A 26,656-nucleotide genomic window follows, 5' to 3' on the forward strand; every position below is an offset into this window, starting at 1 on the left:
GGAAAGAAGAAACCTTAAGAATGAACCGAGTATGGTTGCCAGTTCTGAAAAACACCAGGCTAACAAAACACTCTACACCCGACAATAGCCCTGCAGAGAAGATTAGCACATCAAGTACCAATCCATATGCAAAAGAACCTCCTCAGGATACAGTGAAGCCTCCCGCCATTAGCATTCCACACCCTGGGAAACTCTTACAGGATGACTCAGCTCAACCCCACCCCTCCTGAGTAGATACAAATAACCTACATCTTTTCCACACTGTGACACTGAGAGATCTCTGTCTTTTGGTGCTACACCTCTGAAGATGCCAGCCACAGCTGCTGGCGAAATGTCAGGAACTACAATACCAAGACCACGGCAATACAGCCCGGAAAACCCACAACAACCAAAAAAAAAATAATTACGCAATCTTGAGTAAGCTTTTAGCTCAGAAACATTCTTTGGTCAGAAAGCATTATGAACTGCTTGGTTTTTGTCCATCGCAGAGCACAGCCTTTGAACATCTACTTCATATCCTAAATAAATCACCTCTGACTTCAAAAAGGTACGCTTTCTTCTCTTAAAGCGCAATCCTGCCCCCTTCAGTCTGTTTAAAATTTTCATCTGATTTTGTGAATATTCACATATTGTGATCCCTATGATTAATATGTCATCCACGTAAATGAATACATGAGGAATCTCTTGAAGTATTCCTTCCATGGTCCTTTGAAAGATTGCCAGGGCAGAAGAGACTTCAAAAGGTAAGCGAAGATACCTGAAGAGACCTTTTGTGCATATTGATTGTAACATATCCTTGCGAGTCTTCATCTAGAACAAGTTCTTGATTGGCATGACTCATATCTAATTTTGTAAACAACTGACCTCCTGTTAATACTGTAAAAAGTACTTCTATTTTGGGAATAGGGTATTGTTCCAGCTGTGCTACCCTGTTAACAGTCAATTTGTAATCTCTACTTATATGTACTGAGCCACCTGGTTTTAACATAGGTTCTTCTCTATGTGAGCAAGAAGCAAGAATTAATTCCCTAGGCAATGGAGGGGAGGGACGTTCTGCAGCCCTTGGAACACACCAATCCAAGCCCTTAAAAACTTGACAGGCAGCTCTGGCTGCCAACCAGAGAGCTCCCATTCTGCTGTATATGAGCAAGGAGCAATAATTTATTCCCTAGGCAATGGCTGGGAAGGTGAGATCTGTGTGGTGAGTGAAGGGGCTCTTCCCCCACCCTTTTCTGTTTGATTTTGCTTCATTGCAACTTTTTGGTGCTGCAAGAATTGGCATTTGCGACTCCTAGTATCTACTGGAAGGTTCCCGGGAGCGACCACTTTGGGGGTCTGTAACTCAGACCTCCGAAATGCAATCTTGGCCAAACTTGGAGGGTGGCTGGAGGAGAGCCTGCTGAAGCCTCACTACAAGTTTAGCATCTCTGAGTGTAAAAGGGGTGGTCCTAGGGCCCTCAGAAGTGACAGACCACGGACCAACGAACCGCTCCGTGAATGGGGTGGGTCCGTGAAAAGTTCATTGTCCATGGTCCATGAAACACGATGGACCACAGGCCAGTGGTCCGTGGGGTTTTTCCAGTATGCACCTACCTTTAATGGGTACAATTGGAGCTGCCCATTCTGAAAACTTTATAGGCTCTATAATACCTGCTTTTAATAAACTTTCCAATTTCATTTCTACTTTTTGTCTCATTGCAAAAGGCACCGATCTAGGTTTAAAATAATGAGGTGTACTGTTTGATTTATATATATTCTTGCCTCCATACCTTTCATAGCATCTAATTCTTCCTGGAAAATCTCTTGGTGCATAGATGAAACATCTTCCAAGAAAAATCCCTTCTCCAGATTAAAAACCTGAAACTGTTCATCAAAGATTAAATCTAAATCAGCTAACCATTCCCTTCCTAGTAAATTGGGGACACTGCCTGAAACCACTACCAGTGGTAACAGTTTTACTTGACCTTTGTAGGACACACTGACCTCAACATCACCTAGTACCTTAAAAGTGGAATCCTAAGAAAAGTTACTCCCGTCTAAGCTCATTGAAATCAATGGGCTTAGACTGAAGTAACTCTGTTTAGGATTGCGCTGTGTTTCGCCCATATATGTTCTCAATTTAACTGTACTAGACTGCAGTAAGGGTGCCTTCCCCACCTGCCATAATTCCTCAAATGAGGTTTGAGTCATAAGAGTCATACTGCAGACTGTGTCCAGTTCAAAGGATACCTTCTTGCTTACATCTAATGTAATGCATGTAGTATCCAACCATGCCCATTACGATCCAACTGGGCCCAGTCAGATTGTTAATGGTATAGGCTACATCCTCAGCCACACTTTCATCTTCTACTGCATGCATCGTATGATTGATGCTTCACATTACTTTGTGTCATAGATCTGTGGACTCTTCTAATGTGGCCAATGAGACCACAATTGTAACATTTTGCATTTTTAAATCTACAGTCTGTGGAGGCATGGGATTCCACACAATGATAACAGCTGTCTCAACCTTTCTTTTGTTGGAAATTGCAATGTCTGGTGTACTGCAGCAGCAAGAAGGGAAGAAGAGGGGGGCAAGTTAAGACAGTGAGAGCAGCATCTCTCTTCTTTCCTGGGAGTCATTTCCTTGTCTTGTTTCCTATTGGGCTAAACAGGGCAATATCCTGCTTCTTCTCTCTCCTGCCTTACAATTCTTCTCCAAGATGTAGTCAGATAGGACTCTGGCTGATTCCGCACACGTTGGATAATGCACTTCCAGTCCTATTTATAGATCATTTGGAATGGATTTTTTTTGTGTGCGGAACAAAAAATCCACCTCAAACGATTGATAAAGTGCATTGAAAGTGCATTATCCAACATGTGCGGAATCAGCCTCTATCTCTTTCTCTTTTCTTCACTCTCAAGTATGTATTTCTTAAATAAACTTTTTAGCCTCTTTAATCAGCACAGCGTAACGCCTCTGCTTTATTTGCACTCTGCCAACATCTTTCTCTTTTCTGGTTTACTTGGAAAACTTTCAAAACACATTCAGGCATTCCCAGCATGGGATCCTTCTCTTCCTGGTACAGGGGTACAGCCTACAAGTCCTGTATGTTTTCAGCCACAGATTCCATAGCCAGGACCAACGTCAAAGCCGAATCAAAGGCCAAGGTGGATTTAGACAGTAGGCAGCTGTGTATTTTCTCATCATTTACTCCGCAGGCTACATCTGTGTCGATGTGGCACCATAATTGCAGTTCTGAGAAAGCTTCCTCAGTTCATTCACAAACTCCCCTATAGACTCCCCAGACTTTCTGGATCGTGAATTAAATTTAAAACGCTCCACTATCTCACTAGGAGCAGGATTAAAGTGGTTCGTCAATAAATTTACTAACTCTCCAAAAGTTTTACCGCTGAGTTTTTCAGGTAGTGACAGATTTCTCATTAAACCATAAGTGGAAGGAAGGCTCTGCACTGCTGAGCAGAATCACTTTCTTTTTATCCTCATTTGTTACACCATTTGCAGTGAAAAAAATGTGTGATAATTTCACAGTATTCCTCCTAAGTTTGTTGTCATGGATCAAATTGTGACAGTCCCCACAATGGCAGCCATTTTGTTCTATTTTGAGGAATTACAAGATCAGCCAAAAAGAATTAGAGAAACACCCCCTTCTGAGCCTGGTTGTTTGCCAAGATGGGGCTTCAGTTTATCCTCGTTGCCGTATGTTGTATCTTGATTCTTGAATACCATGACATACCAGCTTTATATAAAGATAACATGTTTTTTTCAGCTCTCACTCAGGCTCGGCCTGCATTATTCAGTTGTCACTGAGAGCGGGACCACAAGTGACGCCTGACACAGGTTGGACACTTGCCAGATTCCCTCAAGTTTTGATGGGAAATGTAGGCAGCTTGGCGGAATGTTGGACAAGTGACAGTTGAAAAGTCCATCGGACAGCAGTCAGAGAGCGAAGCTGCGAGACCAGGACGCCTACATTTCCCATCAACACTTGAGGGAAGCTGACTAATGTACAACCTGTGTCAGGCGTCACTTGTGGTCCCGCTCTCAGCCTCAGCAGCCACCAATTTGCTAAAGGAGCCCTAAAGAATGCACAAAGCAGAAAGCTGTCCCCTAAAGACTGCTTGTACACATTACAACAGTTTGGATCTTTAATCATACATGGTTGCTGACCCTTGCTATAGATTACAAAAGCAAGCATACAGTGTGCAACTATTAAGCTGTTTTCAGCAATATAGCTAGTATTACTGCTGAGGAGAGCTATGTTTGTGAAAGGTGCACAAGAAAGGTTATATAGGTATCCTCGGAAATCTGCTCTTCCTTCCAGGACAGGGGACTTTATCATTGAAAGTGGACACATATATTTGGATGTAAGTTTGAGCACTGTGAGATCAGTTGCTAAGTAAACTGGCAGAGGAGTGGGACCTAGGACTCATTGTTAGAGTCTTGGTGTCGCATTAATAAAATCTCAGATTTAACCTCTGGCATCTCTAGTTAAAAATATGTCATGTAGCATGGAGCAATGGTGCAATTCTAAGCAGAGAGACTCTTTTTGAAGTATGTTTATTCCAATGGACTTAGAAGGCTGTAACTCTGTTTAGGACTGCACTGCAAAACTTGGCTAGCTGCTACAGACTTGGGCTAGATGGATCAGTGGACTCCGTGTGTGTGCATACATATATATGTTTGTGTGTGTGTGTGTTTACGCACATAAATATATACATACATATATAGCGAATTAATGTCGCCCCCAAAACACAAATATTTGCTGTAAGTTCAGAGATAGCCGAAATCCAACGTTTTTCTTGCTTGGATCGACTGTTGTGCTTAGAGCTGTTGTGCTTCATACCTCTGCCCTGTCTCAAAAAGTAGGAAAAGGCAAAATGACTGTGTGTGTTAAGAAATCTATGAAAGGACTTTTTAAAAATTCTGCATGATGAGGAAAAGATTAACAGAGGGGGTGTGTGTTTTTACACAAACTGCCAACACCTGGAATCAGCCGCTGAAATGGGTTAGCAGGAAATTTAGAGAAGGCAAAGGAAGTCTTTCTTAATGTATCAAAATCAAAAAGAGTCCAGTAGCACCTTTAAGGTGCTACTGGACTCTTTTTGATTTTGCTACTACAAACACTTTCTTAATGTATGTTTCTGGAAGTCACTAATTACCACAAGACGTGGTGCAGGCTTCCAGCTATGTTTACTTTTTTTAAGAGACTGGATTCATTTGTCTAGAGTAGCTATTAACTGATGGAACCTCCATGTTCAGAGACAGTTTGCCAACGAAGGGGGCAAATAGCAGAAGGCTGTTGCCTTCTCAAAGGCAACACCGTTGGAAACAAATAGCAGATTTTTGGCCCTATTCCAGTAGGACTCTTTTTATGTACTCTTTCTTCATGATAAGAGCATTGGCTCACAACAGGCCTCAAGAGAATTTTCTAAATTGGCTAGAGTAGCTTCCACGCCTAAAACCAATCCTAGAGTGTGTGCTAGTAGTGGTAGCAGAGGATTATATAACACAGAGCAGTTTTTTTTAGATGCTGTTCACCCGAGGGCTAAGGAGGGACTGGATTTCTGAAAGGCCTCTATTTTTTCCCCCACGTGGATTTGATTATCTATGCTGCTGAAACTCCATCAGACATTTTCAAAAGCACTTTGAAATCATATATGACCCTTCACAGTGCTTCAGTGGAATATGTAGTAAGTACACTTATTACTGAGATGGGACAATGGTTAAGTGGACTTCTCCAAGGGTGATGGAACCCATAATAGCAGAACCTGGAACAGAATAAGAGATAAATAGTTTCCATTAACAATGCTTCTGTGGAACCACTTTCACTGACTGAAAGAGCAGCTGGGTTGTTGTTTCGCTGCCCCTCTGTTCCCCTACTCCTTTTCATCTTCCTTCATTTATGTTGGTTCATTGTTCTCTTCATTCAGTATAAGTGCTTGCTGGCAAGCAACCTTGGAGATAAGATAATATGGAGGTTGAAATGATACTGACAGATGATTTTAAGGATAATGGAAGGAACAATCAAGGTAAGAAGAGGTAATAAGAAATATAGACCTACTAACCATTATTGGGCATATGTATATCTTTTGTTTGGGTGGGGTTTTAAGAAGCCTTAATAAGAAAAAAATCGCAGCTTTCTGGCAAAATATCTAGAAGTCTTACTGGAATTGTCTGTTGGACTTATCAGTTATATGTAGGCTTTATACATGGATGAAAAATTGGGTTGTCAATGTAACTTCTCTGTTTATGGATTCTATGGGACTTAGGAAGCAAACTTTCACACAATTTTAAGTTAAGAAAGAATTTTTCTTTTTTAAACTTTTTAATAAAATACGACTGTTTTTAAACTAACTCATAAGTGCAACCGTTAATAAAATACAACTATTTTTTTAAAAACCGTAAGTGCAACCATACAGAAAACTTTAAATCAACAAATGTCTTTGGAAAGGTCAAACAGTTCAACATTCCACAAAGCAGTGAGTCCCTTTTCACTAATTCGAAGCAACTGTAGCCCAGGCTTCTGTTCTCTTGTTGGGGAATTACAGCCCTGCAAAAATAATACAATCCCAGTAACACCAACCAAACACAATACGCAAACACCACTTTAAGTCATATTGTTTACATACAACATTTGATTACCTTATTCAAAGGGTTGCCATCTTCCAGGTAGTAGCTGGAGATCTCCTGGAATTACAATTCATCTCCAGGTGACAGAGATCAGTTCCCCTGGAGAGTGTGGCTGCTTTGAAGGGTGGACTGTATGGCATTATACCCTGCTGAGGTCCCTCTCATCCTTAAATCCCACTGTCTCCAGGCTGCACCCCTGAAATCTCCAGGAATCTCGCAACCTGGAGCTGGGAGTGTTCCTCCACCCAGCAGAGGCCCAATCCTGGCCATTTTGGGGGCAATCCAGGCCATTTTGGGCCCAAATTGTCCCCAAAAGGCCAAGATTTGGCAGCTGCTGGGTGGGGAAGAGGTCCCCCATCCAGCAGAGACCCGATCCTGGATGTTTTGGGCCTCATCCTGGCCATTTTGGCCCAATCCTAGCTATTTAGGGCTCAAATTGGGCCCCAAAAGGCCAAAGGGGCCCAAAATGACCAGGACTGAACTGCTGCCGGGTGGGGGACTCTTCCCCCGCCTGGCAGAGGCCTGATCCTGGCCATTTTGGGCATGATCCTGGCAAAAATGGCCCAGATCGGGGTGCTGCTGAATGGAGGAGGGTTCCCCCACCCAGCACCAGCCCGATCCAGGGCATTTTGGCCCCAATCTGTGCTGTTTCGGCCCTGATCAAGGCCGTTTTGGGTACTAAATGGGCCCCAAATGGCACCAAAATGGCTCGGATTTAAGCTGAACCAGCCTGGATTGGGTCTCCGCCAGGCGGGCGAATCCTCCCTGGCCTGACACTGACCCGATCCAGGCCATTTTGGCCCCAATCCAGGCAGTTTTGGGTCCTAAATGATCCCAAAATGGCCATAATGGCCTGGATTGGGTTGCTGCCGGGCAGGGAAACCCTCTCCCATCCAGCACCAGCCCGATCCTGGCTGTTCCAGCCCCGATCCAGGCCATTTCTGTGCCGTTTTGGCCATTTGGGGCCTATTTAGGGCCCAAAATGGCTTGGATTGGGGCCAAAATGGTCAGGATCAGGCTGGTGCCAGGCAGGAGAACCCTCCCCCACCTGGCAGTGGCTTGATCCAGCCTGTTTTGGGCCCAATCTGGGCCCAAAATGGTCGAGATAGGCCCTTTTAAAAATACTCACGTGACACGAGTCACGTGGGTATTTTTAAAGAGCTGCTGGAATGCCGTTCTGGGGTGTTCCGGCTCAAAAAAAGCCCTGATTTTTGTAGTTCTTTTACTTGCTGAGATATAAAGAAAAGTCAGCTGCTTGTTAGAAACCTGCTTCCTGTTCTTGGTGTTCTGTCCCATGACTGCTCAGGCACCAGGATAAGTGAAAAGTGCTTGTGTTTTTAATCTTATAAAACTATGTTTTATAATAATAACAGTGTTCTTATAGAATGCTCTTCTAGAAAGATGAGTGCCTCACTCAGAGCAGTAAACAAAGTCAGTGTTACTCTTATCCCTACAATACAGCTGGGGAGCTAGGCGGAGAGGAATGTCTTGCCCAAGGCCACTTGCTGAGCCTGATCTTGTCAGATTGCAGAAGCTAAGCAGGGTCAGCTTGGGTTAGTAATTGGATGGGAGACCTCCAATGAAGACCAGGGTAGCAGAGCTAGGCAATGGCAAACCACCTCTGTTGATCTCTTGCCATGAAAACTCCACCAAGGGGTGCCATAAGTCAGCTATGACTTGAGGCCACTCTCCACCACCACTTGGTTACCTGTGTCCGGGGTCTGAGCCCCAGCCCCCAGACTTGCCAGGAGGGAACAGTGGGAGGCAACCAGGAGGCAGCAACCCCGCCGCCCCAGCCAGCAACCAGGTCCAGAACCTGCCTACTCCAGGGGGAAGGGGCAAAAGGCCAGAGCCTCCGAGGGCTGGAGGGAGCAGGGAGAGACCAGCTAGTCCCACCCTCCAGGGGGAGGAGAGGGGGCTAAGCAGGCCAGAAGAAAAGGGCCAAGGCAGGGGGAATAGGGGCCCAGCAGCAGCCCAAACAGAGCTCTTACCTGGCAGGGAAGAGAAGCAGCCACAGCAGCTCAGAGCCACGCCCCAGCCTCCACCTCAGCTTGAAGTCAGCAGCCTGGCTCAGGAGATGCTCACAATCAAGCCCCTCCAGGTGGAGCTGCTGAAGGCATTCTGTGGGAAGAGCTGGGCAGCCAGCCAAGGGGCCACAGCTGGGCCTACCTTCAGTAATTGGCTCAGCCAGAGAGGCCTGGCAGCCAGCCAACCTAATGCAGCTGTTGCTGATCCAGGCAGCCCAGCCAGCTACCCCAGTTGCAGCAACTTGAGAGAGCCCAGGCCAATGCTGGGAAGCCAAGGAGGGGTGTGGCCTGGCAGGCAGGGCCTGCAAGGAGGGTGGGGTGCTGAGAGAAGGCCCTATACAAGCTGGCTGGGAAGAGCTTTGGTGTGGTTGGGTGTGAGTAGGGTGTGGAAGCAGAGCAGTGTGAGAGCAAAGGCGAGGAGGAGGAGGAGGAGGAGGAGGAGGAGGAGGAGGAGGAGATGGAGATGGAGATGGAGATGGAGATGGAGATGGAGATGGAGATGATGATGATGACGACCAAAGTGGGTGAGTGGCACAGGTTGAGCAGGACAGCGAGTGGACTGAGAGGGAGTCTGGGTGAGGTATACTGCCCCTCCTTCCACAGAGCAGGGTCCTGCAGAATCCCTGGCCCCCCTTTGATGTCAGGAGCAGACCGCCCAGTGCCCTGCCCAGCGGCGGCCGCTGCTAGCCCTGACAACCTGGTTTGAAGTTTTGGACTGATTCAAATCCTACCTCTATGAACATATGAAGCTGCCTTCTACCTAGCTAGCCCTTTGGATTCAACTAGCCCAATATAGTCCCCTCTGATTGGCATCATCTCTAGGTCTCAAGCTGTGGACTTTCTCAGCACTACTACCTGAAGATGCTGGGGATGCAACTCAAAATCTTCTGCATACAATGCATAGATTCCACCACTCAGTTATGGGTCCATACCATTATAAGGAGGAGGGAACAAGATACACATTTCCCTTTATAACTCTGCAATAAAAAAGGCAAACTTATTGCCTCTGCTTCAATTGCAAGGATTTGAAGCAGACTGAAGGATAAAGGAGTAAGTGCAAAAGTGGAATTACAGCTAAACACCAAGAAGTCAAATTTTATTACATGATTTTAAGTTGACAATGAAGAATTTGACATTTAAAAGATTTTCTATTCAGTTGTCAACCATAAAGAAGCCTGCAACCAACACCAACAACAACAACAACAACATTCAATTTATATACTGCCCTTCAGGACAACTTAATGCTCATTCAGAGTGGTTTACAAAGTATGTCATTATTATCCCCACAACAAAACACCCTGTGAAGTGGGTGGGGCTGAGAGAGCTCCAGAGAGCCGTGACTAGCCCAAGGTCACCCAGCTTGCTTCAAGTGGAGCAGCAGGGAATCAAACCTGGCTCTCTAGATTAGAGTCCCGCACTCTTAACCACTACACCACACTGGCTCACCAAACCAAGAAACTAATGAGACTAAGACTTGGAACGGCATCCATGAAGGAACTAGAAAAGATCCTTAAGGATAACAATGTGTTCCTGGGGACCAAGATCAAGGTAATCCACACTATGATATTCTATCTGCATTAGTATGTAGGGATGTTAAAGTTGGACAGTGAAGAATTGGACAGGAAGAAAACTGATTAATTTGAAATGTGGTGCTGGAGGAGAGTGTTATGGATACCATAGATCGACAAAAAGATAAATAAATGGGTTCTAGATCAAATCAAGCCTGATTCTCCCTAGAAACTGAAATGGTGAAACTATTGTACTGTGGATAAGTACAAATATGAACATAGTTACAAACCGAAACGATAATAAAGACACTAAAGTGCCACTGTGTACATATTCAATAAAGGTTTATATTTTCCTGTGTATATCAATAAAGCCTTATAATGATTGTTTTGCAAATTATTCACTACACAAATTATAAGACCTCAACAATGATGTTGTAATAATATCAAATGGAATTAAACAATCCAAGTAAAATGCAAACATTAGCCGTTAGACGCAGCCGTTATACTTGCTTGTCTGTTGTACTGATTGTTTTGCATTGTAATCTGCCTTCAACCAAAAACAATTAAAATCACTAGCAACAATTTTTCAAATAATGATAACTTCCTAAAGTTTAAACTTTAAATACTATAACATGAAAGTTCGTTACAATCATACTCACTAATATAATTCAGTGATATAAATATCAATATATAATATACAAATATATTCAGTGATAAATATATAAATTTAAATATAATTCAGTGATAAAAGCCCCCTCCTTACATTTTGATTATCAAAAATAATAAAAATATCATCTATATATCTGCCATAATAAATTAAATGTTTATAATACGGATTCATCACAAGATTGCAAATGACATTATTCTCTAAGGGTGACATGAAAAGGTTGGCAAATATAACTAAGTTCTTTGAATGGATTAACAATATTCACGATGACATCAAATTTGAATGTCATCAAAACTCAACTTCTATATCATTTTTAGACATTGTTGTGTATAAAAATCTATCTAACGTATTAGCTGTAAAAACTTATATAATACCAATTGATAAAAATCATATTTGCATTATAACTCTTGTCATCTTCCTCGCATTAAGAATAATATTCCCGGTGATCAATTTTTGCGAATAAAAAGGAATTCTTCTAAGTTTTTAGCCTATAAAAAAGAGTATGATAGGCTGGAATGCAGTTAAGAATTAGGGGTTATCCTATATCAATAGTTTCACAGGCAAAGAGTCATGCTAATAGTACACCACGAGCAAGTTTGTTTAAAGAAAATAAGGACATCAATAGAAGCAAAACTTCTTTGTGGATTTCAATATTCTTCTTTAGCCTTTTCAATCAATAGAAAAGAGCAAGAGTCCAATAGCACCTCTAAGACTAACAACATTTGTGGTAGAGTATGAGCTTTCGTGAGTCACAGATCACTTCTTCAGAACTGTGACTTACAAAAGCTCATACCCTACCACAAATGTTGTTAGTCTTAGAGGTGTGATTGGATTCCTGCTCTTTACTACTGCTACAGACAGAACACAGCTACCTGTCTTTTCAATCAAGTGAGTGATTTTTAAACATTGGCATATATTATCAGAATTGACAAGTTTCCAGAATAAACTGCTGATAGGCTTCAGAAATTCCGGGAGTATAAGGGACATTTTAATTAAATTTGATATACTCATAGGTAAGCCGACAGGCATTATTAAGCCAGGCCGCTTTAAATATGGTCAGTGGTCAGTGTGTTCTCTTGCATTATAAACTGACAAATTTCAATACCCTGCTGAGGGCCGTGAGATAAATCTATCCCAGTTTACCATTTGTGGCACCAAACAAGTAATTTATGGCATTTTCCACCCATATGGATGTTTGTGCATTGGCATGAGCACGAGAACCATAGAATTATAGAACATGGTTCACGTCCTAAGACTGCGTCACTGTTACTTCAGAATTTTTTGACTCAGGAGCATAGTGAGGATGAGCTAAGGTTTTTTGTTACATAAAAGTTTATACCTCACAAATATAATCTATTAGACCTTCAAAGCAGTTATGAATATTAGGGGCTCATTGGGTATATAAACTGAGGACTTATTCTCCTCATGGTCTTAACAGTGGCTATGAATTGTCTTGTTTCATTTAATGTGTTCCCACTAATTAAGGGATAACCTGTATCTTTAAATGTCATCTGAGATTTCTGTTAATATGCATTTAAATGGTAGTGCCTTATATGAAGTAGGAGACTGAGGTCTAGAGATGGTCACAGACTGAAATACGAACCAAAATTAAGCATGAACCAGGCTGGTTTTTGGTTCACAAACCGCGGTTCATCAGAGCCCATTTCTGATGAACCACCATGAACTTTAGGCTGGTTCGTTTGGTTCATTTTTTGGTTCATCACTGCAGACAGCCTGGTGCCGATCAATCACTTTCCTAGGCAACAGGGGATGGACTTCCTGCAGACCTTCTGCTGACCTGGCAGTGACCTTCTGCTGGCCCGGAAGTGACCTTCTGCTGGCCCAGAAGTGATGATTTTCTGACCCGGATGTGAAGTTTTCACGAACCAAACAAACCAGTTCGTGAACCAGGGGCAGGTTCATGAAAGTTCGTAGTTCATGGTTCGTGAAATTTGATGAACCACGAACTGTATGGTTCGGGTTTTTTCTGGTTCGTGCCCATCTCTACTGAGGTCCATTAAATTGTGGTTGAACTGGGGGCTCCTATCACTGAATTATACTTGCAGAATTTGTGGTAAGATTCCAGTTTAATTAGTACAATTGTAACGAACCTTCATGTTATGGTATTTAAAGTTTATACTTCAGAAAGGTATTGTTAGAAAGGATTGTTGCTAGTGATTTTAATTGGTTTTGGTTGAAGTAAGATTACAATGTACTTGCTGTAAATATTACCTGAGCTGTGGAATACAGCAAAACAATCAGTCCAAGACTTGTTTTGCTACATAGAAGCATTAACGGCTGCATGTTATGGCTAATATTTGCGTTTTAGTTGAATTGTTTAATCCAATTCTATATTATTACAACATTGGGCAATCTCAGTGTTATTGTCTGATAACTTTGCTGACAATCAAATCTCTGCTATAGTGGCTTCCTTTTTAGCCACGGTGATAAAGAAACAAGATTTTCATGAGTTTAGATAGTTTAAAGTGATAATGATGAGTTATGTCTATGTGAATTGGGTATGTTCAAGTGTACAGTTCATATTTTGTTGGTGTTTGTATGGCTTATGGCTTCGGCCGGAAAAGCAATAAACATATTATTATTATTATTATTATTATTATTATTATTATTATTATTATTATTATTATTATTATTATTATTATTACAACATCATTGCTGTTGTCTTATAATTTGTGTAGTGATTAATTTGCAAAACAATCATTCTAAGGCTTTATTAATATATACATGAAAATATGAACTTTATTGAATTTGTACACAGCGGCACTTTAGTGTCTTATTATCATTTTACTAATGTACTTTGGTCACATCATGAGAAGACTCACTGGAAATGGCAATGATGCTAGGAAATGTGCAAGGCAGTAGGAAAAGAAGAAGACCCAAATTGAGATGGCTTGACTCAATAAAGGGAGCCACAGCCTCCAGTTTGCAAGATTTGAGCAAGGCGGTTAATGACAGGAAATCACACTAGCCAGGCAAACTGGCTGAATCAGCAAAGCTCTCTTCTTAGCTTAGGGCTTATCCTGAAGAGTCCACCTGTTCCTGGGCTTCTTCCAGCCAGGGCTTGACTGAGGCCCAATTTTCTGAAGCTCTACATGTCCTAAGGTGGTGATCCAGCTCAGTAACTGGTATCCACACTACCAGCCTGGCACTTGGTCATCGTTCAGCTGCCTCCTCATGGGCACACTGTCTCTGGTGCTCTGTCAAGCGGGGGGAGATCTTGAGGGGCTGGTGGTCTGGCCCTACAAGGCAAGGGACTGGCTGCCCTGGTGTATGGCACATTGACAGCATTGCCTGGAACTGAGCCTTCAGTGCAGTTGCTCACTGCCACTCCAAGCAGTGACAAGAGAAAAATTAAAATGCTGCCAGCCTCTGGGCTGGCACATCTCTTCCAGTACAACATGGAAGTGACAGTGGGAAACTCTAGGAATCACTGGAAACTCTATGGCAAACATTATGGTTTTACCATAGAGTTTCCAGTGATTCCTAGAGCTACCCATCATCACATGCAACACTTCCCTAACTTTCTTACTAGTTACCAGGCTCGGTCTTTTTGACCTGCTGTATCACATTTTATTTGTCTGTTAAGTACTATGTTTTATTTGTTGATTATCTACTATGTGTTATTTGCCAATGTATTCATTATATTACTGTTGCAAGGAATCAGTTTAGCTTTGGCATTTGGTAAATATTGTCCCAGCCATTAAATCACTGTTAGTATGACAAAGGACTGATATGCATTCTCTCAAACTGTTGGTCTGGCTGTTTTTCAGAGAAGAACATGAGCTACTGGGATTCTGGTAGTGCCTAGGCAATTGCTCAGATTTGTTTCTTTAAAGTGAACAGTGTGTTGTATTAAGATCTTGAGAACTGGTGAAGCATAATGGCTCCACCACCCCCAAACTCAGTTGGTAACCCGAAGCAAGACTGTTTTTTCTCATTCAATGTCCCTTTGTCCAGATTTGTTTATTCTATTTATACCCCACCTTTCTTCCCAAAGGAGTACCTAAAGTGGCTTACATTTTTCTTGTTTTCTCTGTTTTATCCTCACAACAACTCTATGAATGTAGGTTAAGCTAAGGGCGTGTGACTGGCCCCAATCCACCCAGCAAGCTTCCATGGCAGAATATGGATTCGAACCCGGGTCTCCCAGATCCTAGTCCTTGACGCTCTAACCATTGCATGATCTGTACATAAATCAAATGTCCCCCTCCCATGGAGATGCCATTTCTCCTACCAGGGGAAACAGGCAACATAATGATGACATAGCTCACTGTGCCGTACGCCTGTTTTGCATGGGAAGCTGCCCTGTTTGAGCAAAACACCTCTTGAGTGAAAAGTCCCACCAGCAAGTGCTCTTTCCTCAGACAGCGTCACATTGAAACCCAGCCTTGTTTGCAGTAGGGGAGATAATGACACTAGCATGCCCTGCAAGGCTGTTGTAAGGAGTGTTGTGCAGTGTGAAATGTCAGGTTACCAACATCAAGGTGGAGCCTGGAGTTCCTTTGGAATTACAGCACATCCCCAGATTACAGCGGTCAGTTCCCCTGGAATAAATGGCAGCATTAGAAGGGGGACTGTAGAGTCTAGGAGAAACAGAAGTCCTAGAGCGACATCACATCTGCATCGAGTTTCTTCCTTCCCTAAACTCTGCCTTCCCCAGATATCCCGTCCAAATCGCTGGGAACTTTTCAAGCTGGAAACTTTATACCCTTGCAACGTGCTTTCTAAATGCTTCGTATTATGATTCTTATCACTCTCACATCAGCAGGAATACAAAGGCTGCAATTTTATAGACGTTTGCTAAGGTTGATTACATATTGTGTAGGACAATTAAGTTCGACAAGAATATTCTTTAACCAGCTTGTAAGTCTATGAGGGACAGGATGTTCAAGAGTAAATGAAGGCAGCATGCAGCCTTTAGTCTTTAGCAATGTGCAGTATGTATGTATTATTACTACGACTATTATTATTAGGATGTATTCTAATAATAATAATCCATTAATAACACTCTACTAAGTGAACTTTGAAGCTTTTCTTCAGCCTCAAGAGGCTTTCCCCCAACTTGAACCACCTCTGGATATACGTTGAAAACACTTCTTGGGTAGACTGGTCCCTCTAGCAGTCCCTTTAATATCGGTTTAAGCTGCAGCAATTTTCAGATGCACTAGATAATGCACTTCCAATCCTCTTTATAGATTATTCGGAACAGATTTTTGTGTGTGCGGAACAAAAAATCCACCTCAAACGATTGATAAAGTGCATTGAAAGTGCATTATCCAATGTGTGCGGAATCAGCCCATGTTTAGCTCTATGGCATGAAAAGCTTCAGTTGCCCATTTCTGCATGTAAAACCTCTATAAAAGAGGCGGGCGGGGGGCGGGAATTACTTGGCTCACTGGCAACCTTATTCTAGTGTAGACTCACCACGTCTCTCCTCCATTCTATCCTCACGGTAGGCTAGGTTGAAAGAGGGAGACTGGCCGAAGGTCAGCTTCCATGGCAAAGCGGGGATTTGAACCAGATGCTAATCTGACAGTCTAACCACTTAAATACACTGGGTTTAGGGAAGACAAAGCTAAGGACACACACACCTCAGATAACCCTCCATTTCTCCTGTTATAAACTGCCAACCCAATCTGGCAATTGGCCCCATATTGGAAAGCCAGCCTGACCTAATCCAGATGGTTGGCAACCTCTGGATGCATGTGGGAAAGCTGTTCAGGGGACAGAGAGGGGAAGAATGCTGACAGAGCTGTAAGAGTTCTTAGCTGGAGTGAACTGAAATGTGTCGCCTGCAGAAGGGGTGGCCTTTATCCATTGTGCTCTTCATTAGCCATTATTTTGGATTTGCTGATTGCTGGGAAGATGATAATGATAATGATAATGATAATGATAATGATAATGATAATGATAATGATAATGATAATGATTAAAAGGTGCTAGAAAATGAACAAGCCAAGATCTTGTGGGATTTCAGAATTCAAACTCGGCACTTGAACATAATACACCAGACATAACAGTTGTGGAAAATCAAAAAGTTTGGATAATTGACGTTGCGATTCCTGGGGATGTCAGAGTCAAAGAAAAAGAACAAGAAAAAATGATTAAATATAGAGATCTGGCAATAGAAACCACCCGACTATGGAAGAAGAATACAACAGTAGTCCCCGTTGTCATTGGGGCACTTGGAACCATCTCAAAAAACTTTGCAATTCATATGGAAAAACTGCAGCTTTCTGACATAACACCTACAGAACTGCAAAAGACGGCGCTACTTGGAACAGCGTACATATTACGCCAATATCTGGTTGACACTTAGGTCTCTGGTGGAAACTTGTATCAGCTTAGCAAGGCCAATCAATAATAACATGTGACCTCTGCTTATTGTTGATTATGTTTCAGATAATTTGAATAATAATAATAATAATAATAATAATAAAACAGTCACTTTATAATAGTAAAGAGTCCAGTAGCACCTTTAAGATTAACCAACTATATTGTAGCGTAAGGTTTCGAGAACCACAGTTCTGTTCATCAGCTGCATCTTATGAAGAGAGCTCTCACCCCGCGGCCCCATACAATAAAGTGGGTTAATCTTAAAGGTGCTACTGGACTCTTTACTGTTTTGCGACTACAGACTAACACGGCTAACTCCTCTGGATCTATGATTCAATTTATATACCGCCCTTCAGGACAACTTAACACTCACTCAGAGCAGTTTACAAAGTATGTTATTATTATCCCCACAACAGTCACCCTATGAGGTGGGTGGGACTCTGGAAAAGCTATGACCCAATGTCACCCAGCTGGCTTCAAGTGGAGGAGTAGGGAATCAAACCTGGCTCTCCAGATTAGAGTCCTGCCTCTCTTAATCACCGCATCAAACTGGCTCTCAGTTAAGAACCAATATCATTCTAAAATGCCAACAATTAGAGGAACGAAGGAAGCCATTACAGACTGCAAAATAAAAATTAAATGAGACGATCAAATGGGGAAAAGTAGGCGCTGTAATAGTAGAACTCATTAATCCTCCCCCCCCCAACCAGGGAATGGCAGCGAGCGATTGGCCAATGCTCCATCAAGCTGTAATCAATAAAGTTGTTGCCATTTTCTAACCCAAGAAAGGTGTCGTGTGAGTCATTGAGCTGGAACGCAGACTGATGTAGCACATAGGCGACAAGAACCAATATCATTCTAAAATGCCAACAATTAGAGGAAGGAATGAAGCCATTACAGACTGCAAAATAAAAATTAAATGAGATGATCAAATGGGGAGAAGTAGGCACTGTAATAGTAGAACTCATTAATCCCCCCCCCGCCAAAAAAAACAGTAAAGAAAAAAAGCCTTCCTGGGATTTGTCACAAAATGTGTGTCCATGGAACCAATCTTCTCCCTCTTCCTCATCAAAGAATGCCACAATAGGAGCAGAGCAGCAAAAAGTGAGCCCAACGTGACCAGGGTGCCCTGCCTTCATGACATCTTCCAAGATGTGTCTCCATGGCAATTGTGGTTGCCACCCCACCAGTTCCGCAATCCCCTTGAGTTCGCATGCCTATCAGTTCCCTTCAGAAATGGAAGCCTTGCTTTTAAAAAAAAATCTGGTACAAGTACAGAGATAATGAGGCATTTCATTCGACTCGAGCCCGTGTATCTTGTTAACTTCTGGCCCCTCCGAAACACACCCACAGCGATACAGAATCGCAGAGGGACGCAACGTGATGCTTTATTAGTGCTCTTTGTCAGAGGGCAGCCTAATGTTTTCAGCAAAAAACAAACAAATGTAATAATGGCTTTCAGCCCAATGAAGTGCTTGTAAGTGCAAACATAATTGAAATGGCAAGGCTCTTTTGGATGGCAGCCGGCTTCTGTTTATAAATGTTTGATTTCTGCAAGCTTGTTAAATGTTTATCAAAGAATTTGCTTGACTGGTCTTGATCTATTAACACAGTTTTCCCTGAAGACAAAAACCTCAGTAGCCCTTTCCTCCTATTAGAGCTGACAGGTGCATGCATGCCTGGAAGACTTGGCTGGGCAGGGCATGGGGAAAATAACATTGTAGATGCATCAGTGTCACTTCCAGCTTAAACCTGGAAGTGACATCACTGGTGCTCTAGGATTTCACCAACTCAGGGCTAAGCTACAAGTGACGAATGACACTTGAATGGCAAGTAGATTGAGTGGAGGGCAAGTGAACAGGGAGAAATACACTTGCCGTTCAAGTGTCATTTGTCACTTGTAGCTTGGCCCTTAGGCTGGTTTTAACTGGAAGAGGAGGATTCAGTGCTGTCCTTTTCCTCAGGTTTCAGAGGGGGACAAACCAAAGAGTTAGAAAGATAGAGAGGTCAGGGCATTTTGTTTACTGCTTACTGCTCTGACTGTCCTTTGATATGTAGATTGCTAGTCTCAGGATTTCCTCCTCCTGACTTCCCCTTTCCCACTTTTTCTCTTCCTGGCATTGTTCCAGGCAACATCTCTCTCCTCCTCCCTCCATCTTGGAAGCCTGGATGCAGGACTTGTCTTGGCATTCATGTCCATCCTCAAACTAGATAGGATCTGTCTCTCCTCCTTTGCTATCAGAGTATGGAGTTCCTACGATAAAGAACTCTTATTTCTTTTCTAAATATAAAGCAAGTGTATGATTTATTATTTTCTCTCCTGCACACATACCAGCCAGCAGAACCAGCACACAACCACCTATAATCACGTTTCCTCTGCCAAACGATAGACTCTGCTAGCAGCCCAAACACAGAATCCTTTAATTGGGTTTCTCAGGCCTACATAAGATTTATTATCAGTAAGGGTGACACACTGACAATGTCTTTCCCCATCTTCCTCACTCATTCAAGCAGCATCAGGGACTGGGGAGCCGTGGTGGGAGATGTCCCTTCATTGTGGGTAAGTTCTAGGCCTCCGATACAGAGAGCACAGGGTGGGTCCAACATCCCCACCCTGCATCTGATTGATCAGGCACATGAGTTGTGGATTCTCCTCAGCTCCCAAGTGTGCAGTGCCTAGTTCGGGTCATGACTGTGCCACATGTGGAAAAGGGGGCCTAAGCTGTCTGTGTTGGTTTCCTGAGCAGAAATCATCCTGGAGTATGCTTGTCAATCTCCAGCCAGGATCTGGAAATCTCTTGGAATTACAACTGATTTCCAGACGACAGAGATCAGTTCCCCTGGAGAAAATGGCTGCTTTGAAGGGTGGACTGTATGGCATTATAATCTGCTGAGCTCCAGTTCTTCCCTAAACTCCATCCCCAAGCTCCACCCCCCCCCCCCAAATCTCCAGGTATTTCTCAACCTGGAGTTGGCAACCCTATGGAGATATACTGTTTAGCCCAATGGGAACCCCCAAAGGGTTGCCCAGCACTTCATTGAGAAATTCCACCAAATGAGCCTCTCTCCCGGTCTCCTCTATGTCTGCAGGGGGTATTGACCATCTACCCCCCACATATGAGTGACCACGCATGGTTAAGCCGCACCTCCACCTCCGTCAGATGCTATATGGTTTTTATATGGTGAGCAGGTGTTTTATTAGAAAGCTGTGTTAATTTATTGTGACTTTATCTTGTATATTTTATCTTCTCTTGTGACCCGCCCTGAGCCCGCTTGCAGGGAGGGCAGGATATAAATATAATAAATAATTAATAATAATAATACATTTCTGGAAATTTGAGGAGAAACCTGGGAAGAGCAGCGCTTGGGTAAGGAAAGGAAGCAGAGTCTAAGGCCGTAGAGTTCACTCTCCAAAGCAGCCATTTTCTCCAGGGGAAGTAATCTCTGTAGTCTGGAGATGAGGTGTAATTCCAGAAGATCTTCCTTCAGACCACACCTTGACGTTGGTAGCCCTAGAAAGGGGGGGAAACTATAATTGCCATTGTCTCATGCAATATTTTTTAGCAACCTGCTTTATGTCTGCTATGCTTTACAGCAGTTTTACAATGTTGTGAACAGGCAAGATAAACTCAGGGAGCTTATTAGTGCAACGAGAAGCAGGATTCAAGTGTTTTTATTTGTTCTGGATGCTACTTCCAGGTAGATTTTGTCAGGTCTTTTTTTCTGGGAAAAGAGGTGGTGGAACTCAGGACCGCACAATGATGTCATTTTGGGTCAGCTGTAACAAGGGGGGAGTTTTATAAAGTTTAAATAGCTCTCGGCGAAAATGGTCACATGGCCGGTGGCCCCGCCCCCTGATCTCCAGACAGAGGGGAGTTTAGATTGCCCTCCGCAACGCTCAGCAGCGCGGAGAGCAATCTAAACTCCCCTCTGTCTGGAGATTAGGGGGTGGGCACTGGCCATGTGACCATTTTCAAGAGGTGCCGGAACTCCGTTCCACCGCATCCCCGCTGAAAAAAAAGCCCTGGGTTTTGTACATAAATTGTTCTACATTAAGCACCAAAGTATCTCAGAGCGGAACTACAAGTGACAAAGGGCACAGGTTGGACACTTGTCAGCTTCCCTCAAGTTTTGATGGGAAATGTAGGCATCCTGGTCTTGCAGCTTGGCTCTCCGACTGCTGTCCAATGGACTTTTCAACTGTCATTTGTCCAACATTCCGCCAAGCTGCCTACATTTCCCATCAAAACTTGAGGGAAGCTGACAAGTGTCCAACCTGTGCCTTTTGTCACTTGTAGTTCCACTCCCAGGGCCAAGCTACACATGACGAATGACACTTGAACGGCAAGTGGATTGAGTGGAGGGCAAGTGACCAGGGAGAAATACACTTGCCGTTCAAGTGTCATTCGTCATGTGTAGCTTGGCCCTCAGATTGTCATTGCTGTTCTCACTCCACAGGAATTGGTGTTGACCGCCAAAGGGCTTGGATGGGGAATATTTTGTCCGCTTTTTCTCCCTAGCCATCCAGCAGTATCACAGAAGGAACAGATTGGGCTCAACACAGTTGCAATTTCCTTGCACTTGTTTTAGTTGTTGTTTAAAATATTTTTTTAGAACTTGGTAAACTGCAGGTTTTAATTTGTGATGTAACAGCTTCAATTAAAAAATGGAAATTGGTTTTCAGAAAAGGTAAATTATTGGATTAAGTAATCTTTCCCTTTAGCTACAATGAATAGAAGCAAGGCAAAATGCTTAGAGGGGAGAGGAGTCATTCGAAAAGCAAATATGGTTAGTGTCTTTATCCTGGGGGCTGGATACATGTTGCATAAGGTTGTCTAGCAATCTGGTCAAACCTTGGAAATGTTGCAGCCCCACCTAGTGAGGAAAGCTGGCTATGGCCCTCAGGAGAGAGACCGGGTTTGTGGCTGTGTTGTTCTCTGGTAAATGGCTGGACCAGAGGGATCTCCTTGCTGTGGTCGAGAGGGTTACAGAGGGCTATTAACTCTCTCTCTCAGAGCCAAACTACAAGTGATGAATGACACTTGAACGGCAAGTGAACAGACTCACGTGTATTCCTCCCTGTTCACTTGTGCTCCACTTGATCACGTGACCAAGTAGAGCACAAGTGGAGCACAAGTGAACAGGGAGGAATACACGTGAGTCTGTTCACTTGCCGTTCAAGTGTCATTCGTCACTTGTAGCTTGGCCCTCACTCTAAAGTAAACAAAGGATATGTAAATGAGAAGTGTAAAAAAAATGTGCTTTCCAACCTCACTTTACTAAAACTGATCATATTCACACGAGTGTGGAGTAGTGGTTAGGGTGCTGGACTAAGGGTCTAATTACATGAGACACTAAACTTGAGGTGGGCTGGGATCATTCCAGCCCGTGTTTAATGCGTGATTCGACTTACCTTCAAAATGGGCTCCTGTGCTCGCGACGAGTAGGAGAGGCTCCGTCTGACCCTGCTTTCCGCCTTTTGGGCTTTTATGGACAGAAGAGGTAGGCAGGCTGTTTGTCTTAATGCCAGAGACATGGGCCTGCCTAGTCAGACATACTGCACCCACCCCATTTCATGGTTCTAGCTGCAAAATCTGGGCCTGTTTTGCACACACGCTTGGGAGCCCACGTCCCCCACAGACACATGCTGTTTTTAGTTGAATATGGTCGCAAATTGAACATTCCCCCCAACCCTCCTCACATTTAGCATCCTGAGTAATTAGACCCTCAGATTCAGGAGACCTCAAATTTTCATGTTGCTGTGGAGCCCTGCTTGATAACCTTGAACCAGTCACTTTTTCAGACTTGCATGCCTCACAGGGCTGTTGTGAGGATAAAATGGAAGAGGGAAGAATGAAGTACACCTTGGTGGAAAGGTGGGATAACAATGTACTTCATGAATGAGTTAAAAAGTTTCCAGTCTTGGCAGGTTTGTCTCAATTGGTTTAAAGTAACAGTCCCCCATCTTGTTGAGCCAATGGACAGTTTTTGATTTTTGAGAACAGGTAGTAGGCACTATAACAAAATCTCTGCCATGTGGACTAAACCCAGTCACAAATAGTTGGGAGGTTCCAAGCCAAGCATCTTATGGTGGAGGCAGCTGTTTCCAAAAGGGAGCTCCCTGAAGACACAAAATGGTGCCTTCTGGGTTCATCCAAAGTACTTCTGGACCAGTGAAATGGCAAGAAGCCTGGATTGGCTTTTTACTTCAGGGAAGAAGGAAATGGGCACCAGGAAGCGCATCAGCGGGAGCCATGATGCCCATGGGTGCCATGTTGAGGATCAGTGGCTTAGACTATATGCTCTTGCTTCGATAGATACTCATCTAATGGTCCAGTTGCTGGGAAAGAAGAGGAGAGCTGCAATGTTAGGGACTGGGTAAAAGAAGCGTCTTTGAGGAAAATGGAAAAGGACATTGCTGTTGCTGCTAGGACTGCTGGTTTATGTCCTCTGTAGAGTGCATCTAGAATGAATAGGCCACGTGACTGTTTCTCATTTTATTTTCATTGTTTCAAATGCTGGCTCTTCTGCACAGCTGAAAGTTCCATCTGTGCGGATTTCCCCCTGCCCAATTTAGCACAGACTTCCATTGCCAGTTTGGTGTAGTGGTTAAGAGCACGGGACTCTAATCTGGAGAACCGGGTTTGATTCCCCAGTTCTCCACTTGACGCCAGCTGGGTAACCTTGGGTCAGTCATAGCTTCATCAGCCCGACCCACCTCCTAGGGTAATTATTGTTATGGGGATAATAATAACATACTTTGTAAACCACTCTGAGTGGACATTAAGTTGTCCTGAAAGGCGATATATAAATCAAATGTTGTTGTTGTTGTTGTTGTTGTTGTTGTTGTTGTAACACTGAGCCTTCATTGGCCCCAAGGCTTTGCAACAGAAGTGGCAGGGTTTTTTTTCTTTTTTCTTTGGCACGTACTCCATAGCCTTGGGGTTGGATCCAGACTAAATTGGCAATTTCCACCAATTTCCTCTTCCCACAGCTAAGGTTGCCAGCCTCCAGGTGGTGGCTGGAGATCTCCCAGAATTACAACTGATCTCCAGGCAACAGAGATCAGTTCCCCTGGAGAAAAAGGCTGTTTGGGTGTGTGTGTGTGATCTCTATGATATTATATCCTGCTAAGGACTCTCCCCTCCCCAAATCCTGTCTTCTCCAGGCTTCACCTACCAAATCTCCAGGAATTTCACAACCTGGAGCTGGCGTAGCAGACCTCCTTCATGTTGTTTCTGTGGTATATTTTACAGTGGAACAAATCTGCTTCCCTTATATTTACGTGTATTTGGTCTCAAGACATGAAGTTAGCTAGAAGTAGAGACTGCTTTAATTCTCTTGTCTTGAAAGACACACATCCCTGTATCTTCTAGGTAATAAACAGATGTTGTTCAGAGAACATGCACCCATTTCTGCAGTATGAACCTAAGAGCAGGAACCTGAGGGAGTACCCTAACCTTGACCTACAAGTTAAAAGGGACATGACAGGTTTTTTTTGCAGGGAGGGAGAGTTATCCTCCATAAGCATCATTTTATTGATATCACTGGAGGCCAAACTACAAGTGACGCCTGACACAGGTTGGACACTTGTCAGTTTCCCTCAAGTTTTGATGGGAAATGTAGGCATCCTGGTCTTGCAGCTTGGCTCTCCGACTGCTGTCCAAGGGACTTTTCAACTGTCACTTGTCCAACATTCCGCCAAGCTGCCTACATTTCCCATCAAAACTTGAGGGAAGCTGGCAAGTGTCCAACTCGTGTCAGGCGTCACTTGTAGTTTGGCCCTGAGTGGCAGTGGAATGTGGGAAGCAGGAAAGTTCCAGTCCACTGATGGAAAATTTCATCCCAGATCCAACCCCATGTTATGTTTTCTACAGTTGTCCAATGTGGCTAAGCCACATGGGTTTCTGACTAATGGTATTTTGACTAATTATGTGCAGAATAGGAGCAGCATAGTTTCCAACATTTAGCATGTTATTTCAGAATTTCAGGAAAGCCATTGCTAGCACCACTGCAACCAGGAGGACAAATTTCCAAGGACTGGTCATATGATTTGTTTTCCTGCAATGTTTGGGCTAAATTTGATCAGGGTGAGGAGAGCCCAGAAGTAATTTTTGTTTGGGGTCCCAGCAGTAGCCCTTCAACTTATACAGTTGCATACAGAAACGTGACCCCCCCCCCCCCACACACACACAGAGTGGGGTTTGTGGGAGTATTGTAACAAATATAAAATGCAATTGAGGCAAGTAAGAGCAGGGCTTTTTTTCAGCAGGAACGCGGGGGAACGGAGTTCCGGAACCTCTTGAAAATGGTCACATGGCTGGTGGCCCCGCCCCCTGATCTCCAGACAGAGGGGAGTTAGATTCCACTCTGCTCAGTGGCGCGTAGGGCAATCTAAACTCCCCTCTGTCTGGAGATCAGGGGGCGGGGCCACCAGCCATGTGACCATTTTCTCTGAGGGCAACCCACTGAGTTCCACCACCTCTTTTCCCAGAAAAAAAGCCCTGAGTAAGAGTACATTCGCACTATGTTTTCAAACAGTCATCTTCTGTTTGCAGACGAGATGAAAGGAAGACAGATTGAATGTTGCACAGACTTTTATTTGTATGCAACACAATATCCTGTGCTTTTTCTGCACTCTTGCAGAATCACAATGCTGTAGGTCTTGGTGTCTGATTACAATGAATGGGTCTATCCAATGAGCCTGGTCTGCCAGGTGGGAGCAACGGCCTATGATAAAAGATGTTCATATTCCTTAATAGCGATGGATGCTTCCTCCATGAGTACCAATTGTTAGGAAATGGCACTGTTCGAGTTTCCATTAGAAACTGCAGAAATGAACCTCTCCCGGCTGTAGGGAATGGCATGTCTCTCCGTGTATCTCTTTCTCTGTCTCACTTGCTCTATCTGTGAGAGAGAAGAAAGAGCCATTTCGAATCGAAAGAAACAGAAGCCGTTTTCAGTTGTTACACTTTGAATGTTCCTATTTTGCATACAATCATATGGGTATGTATGGTCACCATTTTGTGTGCACAGGGCAACATATGAATTTTATGCACCTGCAACAAACCTCCAGTTCTGAAGTACTGAAGATGGAACACATGTGCATTGCCCTATCCACACAAAATGTTGACCATGCTCTTCCAATATACAAAATAGGGGTGCCCAAAACATAATTAATGAGAATGTGTGTGTGAGTCCATGTGTGTGTATGCGACAGAGAGAGACTATGGTGAGTTGGCTGAAGCACTTGGGAGTGTACGTAGGCCTACTGTATCCTAGTAATGAGAGGGCAAACTTCCACCGATGCTCGCCTGTCCTTGCTAGTATTCAGCTGAGTGGTGGAGGGAAGGGGAGAGGATATTGGCAATATGTTGATGTAACTTCTTGCAGGAACCTGGAAGTGACAATTGTAGTGACACTCTAGGAATCTCTCTAATCTCTATGACTCTTACAGAGTTCA

Source organism: Eublepharis macularius, chromosome 16 (assembly GCF_028583425.1).
Source record: "Eublepharis macularius isolate TG4126 chromosome 16, MPM_Emac_v1.0, whole genome shotgun sequence".
In the NCBI taxonomy this organism is placed as follows: Eukaryota; Metazoa; Chordata; class Lepidosauria; order Squamata; family Eublepharidae; genus Eublepharis; species Eublepharis macularius.